This window comes from Sinocyclocheilus rhinocerous, unplaced genomic scaffold (genome assembly GCF_001515625.1).
Source record: "Sinocyclocheilus rhinocerous isolate Xijiao unplaced genomic scaffold, SAMN03320098_v1.1 scaffold1636, whole genome shotgun sequence".
Classification (NCBI taxonomy): Eukaryota; Metazoa; Chordata; class Actinopteri; order Cypriniformes; family Cyprinidae; genus Sinocyclocheilus; species Sinocyclocheilus rhinocerous.
Window position 1 is genome coordinate 476,559 of NW_015628289.1, and position 10,698 is coordinate 487,256.

At 37.4% G+C, this 10,698-nt stretch overlaps 1 long non-coding RNA gene across 1 annotated transcript in view; it reads left to right on the forward strand.

Moving 5' to 3' along the window:
* The window catches only part of LOC107737281 (uncharacterized), a 22,832-nt gene extending 12,433 nt beyond the window's left edge, over positions 1-10,399 (forward strand). Inside the window, exon 3 of the long non-coding RNA XR_001639783.1 lies at positions 10,030-10,399. This is a non-coding gene — a long non-coding RNA (uncharacterized LOC107737281). The remainder of the gene's footprint in view (positions 1-10,029) is intronic.
* The last annotated feature ends 299 nt before the right edge of the window (positions 10,400-10,698 follow it).

Sequence of the window (10,698 nt, forward strand, 5' to 3'; positions counted from 1 at the left end):
CCAAATTGTGCACTAGTTTTTATGGTGAATAATGTAATACTTAAACATTAGTCTGCAAGCAAAATGTAGTTATCCATGATTGAGTACGGAAGATTGGGGGATGCATTTCCTCTGTCATACACTGAGTGGCAGAAGATCTGTAGTAAATGTTTTTCCTCTTGTGGTTGGTCTTTCACTCCAAGGCCATTTCCCCTAATGCATCTCAGCTGCTTTAACTGCCATTGTAACATATACCAAGGACTCAAAATCAACTGCCATAGCACTGGAACTGTTTTTCATAAGGCATGAAGATCTGCTGTGAGTCAAAGTGTGATGGCTCTTCTATTGTGATTAGTATTTCCTTACCACGGCGTGCCACACAAGCAAGGGAACTTCAGTTAATCAGAGCATTTTTAACAGAAATACTTTTTCGTATATTAGTCACAATGTCACTGCCTAATCAATCTTGCTCACAACTAATCAGTTTTAACACAGAGTGGCATCATCTAGTTAGCTAAAGTTAGGCCATTAAAAACCTCTCATAATAATAATTTTGAGGAAAAAAAAAATTGAGAGCACCAGTGTTTGTTTTTGTTTTATTTGAGAGGTGTCCAACCCTGCATGCACCATGACCTACGCTACCATTACTCATCTTGAAAAGCTTAAAAAGTATATATATATATATATATGTATATATATATATGAGTTATGAACCTCCTCCTCACTTTTCTCCACACATCTAGACAGCTTTCACATTTGACATTACTGAAAAGGAATTTGTTATCCAGGGATTCTGCGCTCCTTCAACGGTTGCGGCTGCGTATGGCACTGCTGGTTTTCCAAGCAGATGAATCAGAGCTAGGTTTCGGGCCAGAAGTGAATGTGTGTGTTGGACTAGGCAACACATTTCTGAAGACCACACAGGTTTCCAGCCTGACATCCAACTCTCTCTGCTGCCCTCCATCTTTGTCTTGACATGTCTCCATGGAAATGAGGTCACAAGTTCAACAGCAGCACGGGGATGGACAAGACAGAAGCCCGGGCAACCTGCAAAATACCCACCGCCGAAGACAGAAAGACAATCTATGCCTCTGTTATCTTTGAAAGCAGCAGTAAAATAGATTAACTAAGCATACTGTTATCAGGATAAATAGTAAGCTGCTAGGTTTAAAATTAAAATCCGGTAACACTTTCTATGAAGCCTGAATTGAATACTGTATTATAAGAGTATTCTCTTATAAAATATATTGATAACACTTTCTATGATGTCTGTATTTATAGTGCATTATAATACATGCATAATGCTCTATAAAAGAAAAATAAATTGTAGTATCACCACATGAATAATTATACCAACATTTGCATATTTGTGGACAGTGAACAGTACATATTTGTGGACAAATTATATACACTTAAGTCACAATAAATGGTATTTTCCATAGCTATAATATATTCAGATCTTGACATTAAGGGAAACGGGAAACATTCAGATATAAACCACAAATAGGCATGCTTTATGATGTATTACTGTTACGATTATTCATGACATGATATATATTATTCTTGAAATGATACATACAGTCCAATAATCTTTGTTTTAATTACAAATTTGAAAAAAAATAAAATTTCAGTGTAAAAATACCACTGTAATCCACTACATGCTTCTTATTATAATTATTATTGTTAGACAGATATGTCTAGAGTTCTTAGTTCTCACTAATGTTTTATACAAAATTTCTCTGCAGCAAATTTGTTTAACCTGTCCTTGTGGATATATATGTCAGCGACAGGGGAGTGTGTGCAATGACCTCTGACCTCACACTCCCTAAAGAACCACTGCACAACTCCCTGCTCCCTTGTATCCTCACACAAATAAACAAGTCATTTCTTTATCCACTGAACACCCGCGAGAAGAAGCGGAAGAGTACACAGAAGGAGATGAGAGAGTAGGAAGATGTAAACTCTGGTGATCTCATCTGAAGTGCTGAGGTTTTACCATTATATAAATGAATTCCCACCATGTTGTGCCACAAATGACCTCACCAGCCATACAGCTGCAGTAAACTAAACTATCAGGAATGTGCAGTAAGAAAAACAGAGCATGCGGTGAGGAGCACCGCAACGGGACCGGGAACTGCCTGCCAGGGGTGCGTTAATGCCGCACTGTTAAACCATTGTCCTCTCAACGTGTGCGAGCATGTGTTTGACATAGCAGTAGCCAAGATGCCCCCTCTTACCCAAGAACATCCCAAGCAGCAATGGAAGAACGATTCCCTCTGCTGTGAAAAGGGACTTCCATATGCACTTGGACTTCCAGTGGCCCTCTAACCCAGAACAGATGTCCACAGTAAATGGCACTGATCCGCAGAGACCCCTTCAGCGTGCAGCCGGGGCCAGATTCTAGACGGTATGCTGGGGAGAGCCGGGCCAGTCAGCACCTGATCAAACTGCAAGGTTTACAATAAGGAGGTGTAAAAGCATCTCCCTCTGCACTCCTGGACCAGAGGCCTTTCAGAAACAGCAATATTTTAGAGTCTAATTGGGTAGAGCAACAGACTTCGGGCTCTCAAGAGACCACTGTGTGAGCTGTTACAACCCACCTCCTGTTACAAGCTCGGCTGACACGCATAATGACCTATCAACTGTCTCTTACAATCTCTCTAGGGAAATAAAAACGTACCCTCCACTCTAATATATCATGTAATGTCTTTATTTCTCTTTCCCCTTTGGTTCCATTTATGCATTTAGCATTTGAAATGTAACAACCTGACAGCCTGTCATTTGTTGGGGAAGTGGGTTACACATATTTGGATAGTCCACTTCAGACATTCTGCTAACTATAAGTAACTTTGCAACTACATGTCAACTAACTCTCATTAGAGTATTACGGTTAGGGTTAGTAGAATAAGTTGACATGTAGTTGCAAAGTTACTTGAATGTATGTTGGGGGACCATCAAAATAAAGTGTTAGCAGATATTAGTAGATCTATCTTTGGGTGTACAGCAATACACAATAAAGCACTATATAAATGACTCATTCATTCATTCATTCATTCATCCATTAAGCAGACATTCTAATGACTGCTAGTTGACCTGTATTTGCAAAGTTTCTTATAGTATTTCAAATGTCTAAAGTGGACTCCAAATAAAGAGTTACCGGGCAGTGAGATGCCATACTGGTTAGCTTCTATGTAAATTATTATATATCTCAACGTTAACATCAAATGTCAATAGAATTTTTTGTTCATGCGAAATAAGGAATTTGGTGACCAGCCTTTATCAAAACGAAAGACAAAAAATGAAGATAAACACATTTTCAGGGGTCTGTCATCTCACGAACAAGCTGATTGTCATCATTAATGGTGCATTAACAAAAGACACAAACTGAGCAAACTAATGACAATCAGGCATGCGTTTTTGTTTAAAGGGTGGTCTCCTTAGATCAGCCAATGAAGCGAGGTAAAGACTTGTTCACATGCTATTAAACAATATCCAGGTCAGATAAGTTTGGTAATCTGCTCAGTATGTACAAAGTTTATTTTACAGAGAAAGCTATTACAACCTAAGCTAATATTTACAAAGAAACCGTAGCCAAATAACCAGTCTTTTTCCCAGAACTGCAGGCAAATCTGTTTAAGGTCTTACAAGAACATTGTTTAAACAAGTCATTCATGGTACGTCTCAATGTGAATGAAAGAAAAGTCTATCAATGTCACTGTCATAAAATTCTTCCCAGATCATTCATATTTCCCTTTGCGATATTTCCAGATTCCCTCAATGAACGCCTTGGTGGTCCCGCTGATGGTCACTATTAAAATGACATTATTTTTCTTCCCCTTGACCCCTGACGATGTCTACAACATGCTGATGCCCTCTCCTGGAAACGGCAGCTGTGTGTAGTTAGTGAACAGGAAGCAGCTGTCAGAAGCGGCTGCTGTGTGCGTGGTACTCGGGCCATTCCTGGGACAGTCCTCTGCAGGTTTTGCTGTGTTTGTTTGCAGAACATGTGTGATTTGGGCTTGGCCACTCTGCTGGCAATGGACTGGAGGAATACTTGTGTGCACGCAGCACATGCTCTCAGTGTGGCAGGACAGGGCAGGAGGAACCAGCAGGAAACCTGCCCATGTTGATCGGACTCCCAACATTTCTGCAAGTCCTACGCAATTTTCAGTTAATGCAATTAATTCCTACTGTATCATATTTAATACACAAAATTCTGAGGCCTCTAAATGATCAACATGATCAAAAGTTTGCTTAAAAAACCTGTTGAACACAATCTACTACATGCCTTCTGTCGTCTGATTGATAGTTTAGACTTTTTTTTAGCAAGCAAAAGGCCTTTTTGTATAATTGTATAGATGTCTACCTTCAGCTTGTGGTTCACGTGTCTTTTGGCTATGAAATCTTTCGTGATTTTAATATTATTAGTAATATTTCAACACTTACTGAAATAACTTAGGGTTACTTGATTATCCAGACAGAATTTTTAAGAAAAATCATGTTGAAATGTAAGTATCAAATATGATCATGAGGCTTTGGAGGAACGTTTATTTGTTCATCTCTGAATCATCAGTGGATTGCATTGCTTATATGTTTTGAAACTGGAGAGATTTGATCATAAAAGCAAGCATTTAAATATTATCTCACTAAGACAAACTGTAAAAAAAAATCTGTAGTTTTTACAAAATAATTTTGGCAGCTGTGGTTGCCAGAATAATTTTGTAAAAAAATACAGAAAAACTGTAAACACATTTATGGACAAAAATGTAAATTTTACAGTATAAAACTGTAATTTACAAACAAGAAAATTTGAATGTAAACCAGTAAATTCAACAATGCACACTGCTATTAAAATCTGTTTTGTACCTTTAACATACTGACAACCACCATAATAATGCAGGTGGTAAAAGAGAAAGCCACATGAAGAATCAAAGCTCATCACAAGTAGCTTCGCCACAAGCAGAAGTATATACTAATATATAGAAGGTTCACAGAGTCATTCATGCAAACACAAAACACCATCATGGTAACACACATGATACTTAAATAATGCATTAAACTTTCATTAAACAACAGAAGATGTAACATAAAGCCCAAATATACATAACTAATAACAAAAACTTAAAAAAAACCATGATTATTTAAACAAAATACTTTCAAATGTGGAGTGTCATGCAGGGAATTCTGGGAATATCAGTTTACAGTTTTTGACTGTAAATTATACATTGATTTGTTATTTTTACTTCTAAAAACTGTAAAATTAACAGCATTTTACTGTAAAATTACATGAAATGTCTGGTTAGATATTTTACAGTTTTTCCTTGTATATAGTACGGGAACTTACTGTTAACCTATTAACAGTTTTTTTCAGTAGCGTTTTTACAAAATTTTACAGTTAAAATTACACGTATTTTTTACAGTGCATATTATTGTGAGATATAGAGTGACAACTATATCATTTTATGTAGTCTACTGTATTAATATAAATTCATAAAAGTCTGACGTATCAAATATGATACACAACAATAAACACATATGCAAACTTTATTTATTTATTTATTTTGACATTACTTTCTTTGTCAGAGTGTCCTGACATAGCAAAATTGAACCCTTTGTAAATCAGGCATTATTTTTGGTGCAGACATTCATTTTGTGCTGCCTGTGGCACAGAAATTATAGGATGCACTTCCATGCCTTTTAATGTTAACCCAGATATACATAATGCAAAATTTAATTATGTAGATGAACTTTATGTAATTGAATTTAGGGTTTCACTTTATTTTGATGGTCCCACATTCTGTTGATTATAAGTAGCGTTGCACCTGTCTACTAACTCTCATCAGAGTATTAGTAGAGTATTAGTAGACTGGTAGGGTTAGGGTTAGATTAAGTTGACATGTACTTGCAAAGTTACTTATAGTCAGTAGAACGTCTGTTGGGAGACCATGACAATAAAGAGTTAGCAGATATTAAGCAAACAGTCTACTAATACTCTGACGAGAGTTAGTAGACATGTAGGTGTAGTGTTACTTATTGTAAACAGAATGTTCAAAAGGCACAATCAAAATAAAGTGTTACTGAATTTAGATATATTTTATACATTAAATGCATTTTAATTTCAAAAACGTTTGCACCACAGTACTTAGATGTGTGAGAAAGTGCATAGCAGAAGGTAGTAACTGTCTTTTTAAGCTTTTCTTTCAGGGTAAATGGTCATACAAGACAGCTTATAATTGTGAGAGACTACATCGAGTAAAGAGCACATCTACCAGAATGATTTCATTTGGTTTTCATTTGGGCCAAACTCCCAGCAACCCTTTGCTCCAGTGGATCACTTGACTCGTTACTCGCTATGGAGAATGTCTAATGAGGGGCGAAAATCAAACCTTAAGGTAACCGGACACTATACTGTACACTGTAAAGACTTGTCAACTACCCAACCCACGAAGAGCTTCATTGCCTGATCAAAAGATGGTCGAGACTCTTTAAAATTCCTCTTCTACAGTTAAATTTAATGCAGACTCATTAGTGGAAATACAAGAGATTAATGTGCAATTAAATGTGATCCATTGGTAAAATGACCAATGTTTTTTACGCTCACTTCAAAAAACAAAACAAAACAACAAAAAAAACACAGTTGGTTGAAAGACAAATAGATATTGTTTTTATTTTATCAGTTTGAATTTACACAAATTTAAAACCATTTTACATCAATTTGATGAAAATCAAAACTTGCTTAAAATACTTTGGCAAAAGCAGAGGCTTGTGATAATTTCAAGAGATTAAAAAAGCTGTTTGGCACAACATCAGATCAGAAGCATTTACATTTTTTTGTCCATTTTTCATTGTCATCCATATCATTACATTACCAGTAGGCAGCAGGATTTGTTTAGGAGAATGAAGCAACCTCATCTCATTATGGGACTAATTTTAGTTTCAGGAAAAGATGTTTAGGAATTTTTGGCTCAGAACCCATGTGCAGAAGTGCCTGTTCCTTTTTCCCCGTTGTGAAATAGGAGTCATTTTGATTCTTTTTGAACTCAAAAGAAACAATTTACAGCATATACACAGAAACTTCAAAAGTGCCTTATCAGAACAGGCATCAAACATGAGTGATTCCACATGAAATAGCAAACTTAGTGTTTACAGTAATTAGGGAAATAATTATTGCATTTGTATTGTACAAATAAATGAAAAACAATTGTGAAACCATACTTTTTTCGCAACTCAAATGCACAAGCCATTCATGAATAAGACATTTTGAACAATTTTTATTTTGAAATATTTTGTTGTTTTAATGTCATCTCAGGGCATACAGACCTCTCTCAGACACACAAAATTATGCTTTTAAGTTGTGTTATCCCACAATATTCACATTTATAAATTTATATGTACATATAGAGAAATTTTTAAAAAATGTCTTGTCACAAATATGCCCTCTAGCAACAATTAGTTTTGAACTGTAGGCTACTAATAGGGAAGTCGTGGCCTAATGGTTAGAGAGTTGGACTCGTAACCCAAAGGTTGCGGGTTTGAGTCTCGTACCGGCAGGGATTGTAGGTGGGGGGAGGGAAGGTACAGCGCTCTCAGTCGTGGCCTAATGGTTAGAGAGTCGGACTCGTAACCCAAAGGTTGCGGGTTCGAGTCTCGTACCGGCAGGGATTGTAGGTGGGGGGAGTGAATGTACCGCGCTCTCTCCCACCTTCAATACCATGACTGAGGTGCCCTTGAGCAAGGCACTGAACCCCCAACTGCTCCCCGGGAGCTGCAGCAAAAAAAAAAAGGCTGCCCACTGTTCCGGGTGTGTATTCACGGTGTGTGTGTGTTCACTGCTGTGTGTGTGCACTTTGGATGGGATAAATGCAGAGCACTAATTCCGAGTATGGGTCACCATACTTGGCCACATGTCACTTCACTTCACAATTTGTCCTTTTTGTGGGAATAAAACAACAGAAGAAAATTCCATATTGAGAGGTGATAGTGAAAGAGTCTGTATTGTGGCTGAATGTTTAATGGTCGATTAAACACAGTTGAGAGAAAAGAGAAGGACACATGCATGCAAGGATACACAGGAGGCATCTGAAGCGACAGTGGATGGGCACTCTCACTTTGGTCACCATTCTGTTGGCCCCACCATTCGAGAACATTAGGACATTCGAGAACATTTCGTACACTACCGTTCAAAAGTATTTTTGAAAGAAATGAATTATTTTAATTAATTGTTTATTTTATTCATTATTTATTTTATTGAGCAAGGATGCATTAAATTGAAGATTTTTTTTCCACAGTTTCACAAATATATAAAGCAGTTATGTTATAAAAACGTTTCACAGCTATTTTAAACTGTAATAATATTTCTCAATAGTACTGTTTTTACTGTATTTTCAATTAAATAAATGCAGCCTTTGTGAACATGAGCCACTTGAAAAATGATTTTTTTTTTTTAAATGGATGCACTCAATGTATGTGCTCATATATTTTATATGAAATAAATACTGTAATTTCTGTAAGTGAAAAATGTAGCTTAAATTTAATTTTATGTAATATGCTTTAGTTGATTATTTAATCTCTTTTTTTATTTATTTAGTATGTGTTATTTAACTTTTAACTTTTAACATTTAACATTTAAAAATTAAATCCCATTTTCTCATTATCTAATTGTGCTCCTGATAGGTAATTACATTACATGATGTTGCTCCTGATCTGGAAACACAAAGCAGTGGGCCTGGGAAATACTCCAGGAGGTCTGTAATTTGCTCCCAATGCAGACGTATGTAAATACACTCTTGACCTCATCAGTCAGTTCACTGGAAGGGTGAGGGAGGACTGTTTGTTGTTCAGTTATAACGCCAATGCGCAGCACACATTACACACACTGTACATAATAATCTGTTCCCCACGAGCCAACCAGATCACCCAGTCCTGCAGCGTTGAGTCTAGCAGCGGTCATTAAATTGTTTCCCCAGGTCACTCAAATCAGCATTGTTCAAGCTAAAAGAGAATGAGGGAGAAGGAGGGAGGGGGGATTGGAGGCATCTGTCTTGCCCTGATTGATAATATTTCTTTTTCTGTGTAGCTAGTCCACAAAGACTCAAAAGCACTTCCTTCATCATTCTCTCATCTTGCCAGTGTTGTGATATTCCAGAGCTTTGTGCTGTATATGGTTGGTCTTTCACTGTCTGTCTGTATAAGTGAGCATATGTGTGTGTGTTTGGGTGTGATTGTTGGCTGTTGAGCAGATAGCATTTCCTTAGTAATACGGGCAAGTGTGACATCATGGTATATTTGACAACTTGCTGTAGAACCACATCCAAAATCACATGCCCCTCTAGTACCCAGAACAACATGGGTTGGTAAGCATTTGGATTGTGCTCTCTGAGTAACTTAATCGTTGTCTTCCTCACAGCAGCACACAAAATGTGTCATTAACCCTCATAAATGCATTCAGGTCACTTTTGACATGGAAGAGATATATATAAAAAATATCATGCTTAGATTTTAGTAAGGGAACGAAGCTTTGCAAATGCTTTAAGTAATGATAAATTAGGTACTAATATGCATATGCAACAGAATACATTAACTGGAGTGTAATGAGAGGCTATATTACAGAATTTTTAGACAACAGTTCTGAATGTTTCCTCTAAGCATTTATTATGTTTGAGTTAGTGGGTCTACGGCTGAGCTGATGTTGGTCTGTGGTGCTGGCCTGACTGCATGAAGCTGTACTGGGCTGAGCCGATCCAGTGGTCAGCTACAAGCCTCATAAATCTATTGCCTGTAGAACAGCATGGTGACTTATGGCAGCTCAGGGAAATGGCCTCACTGGAAGGAAATGGCATGTAAAAATATTCCAAGATGTCTTATGGAAAAGCTTTACATCTATAGCAGCAGTGAGCAAAGTTGTTGTTTTAAGAAGCTATCCTTTAAATGGAAGTTTCAATGATGGTCTGAAAGAGAGAGGAATACTAGATATAGAACTTTGGTTACCTGGAAAGGAGTTCTTGTAATTTCGGAATGAAGTTGGGAGGTTATTATAATTGTTTTACTGAGTGTAACACCAAGCCAGCAGAGGGAGCCCTCGCCCGAGTATTGACTGTTAGCACTCCCTCTGCTTTCTCTGCAACCACTTCCTGTTTAGTGGCCATATTAACCTGGCCACCACATGACTGCTTTGCGAAGTATTGCCAGTTTATCCTGCCTTACCAAGCGTTTGTATCTCTGCCTTCTTACCACGTGTATGACCTGTTTATCTGTTTGTTTTGACTTCTCTTTTGGATTACCCCTTTTGCCTGTTTGCCTGGTTGGACTGCCTTACTGTGTTTTTGACCTCATTGCCTGTTTTTACTGACACTGAGTTTGGTTTTGTTGGACTGCTTCAATAAACATCCGCATATGGATTCTTCCTCGGCTTCCGCCTCACCCTCATTACACTGAGATGAAAATGAATATGAAGAAATAAATCATTTGATATATCAAAAATACAATGAAATAAAGTTGGTGTAGAAGTAGTTTTCACTCAGAAATTTAATTCAGAATGGTGATGGTGAACCAAACAGTGAAGGAGACATGAGGAAGAGGAGCATACACCACTAGCAAAACCGGTAAATATGGAGGTATGGTCACACTAGCTGATGGTGATAGGTTTGTCAGAGATGATGACGGAGAGCACTGGACTAGCACAGGGGACTCGCTGAAGAGACACACAAGGGATTGCTGGAG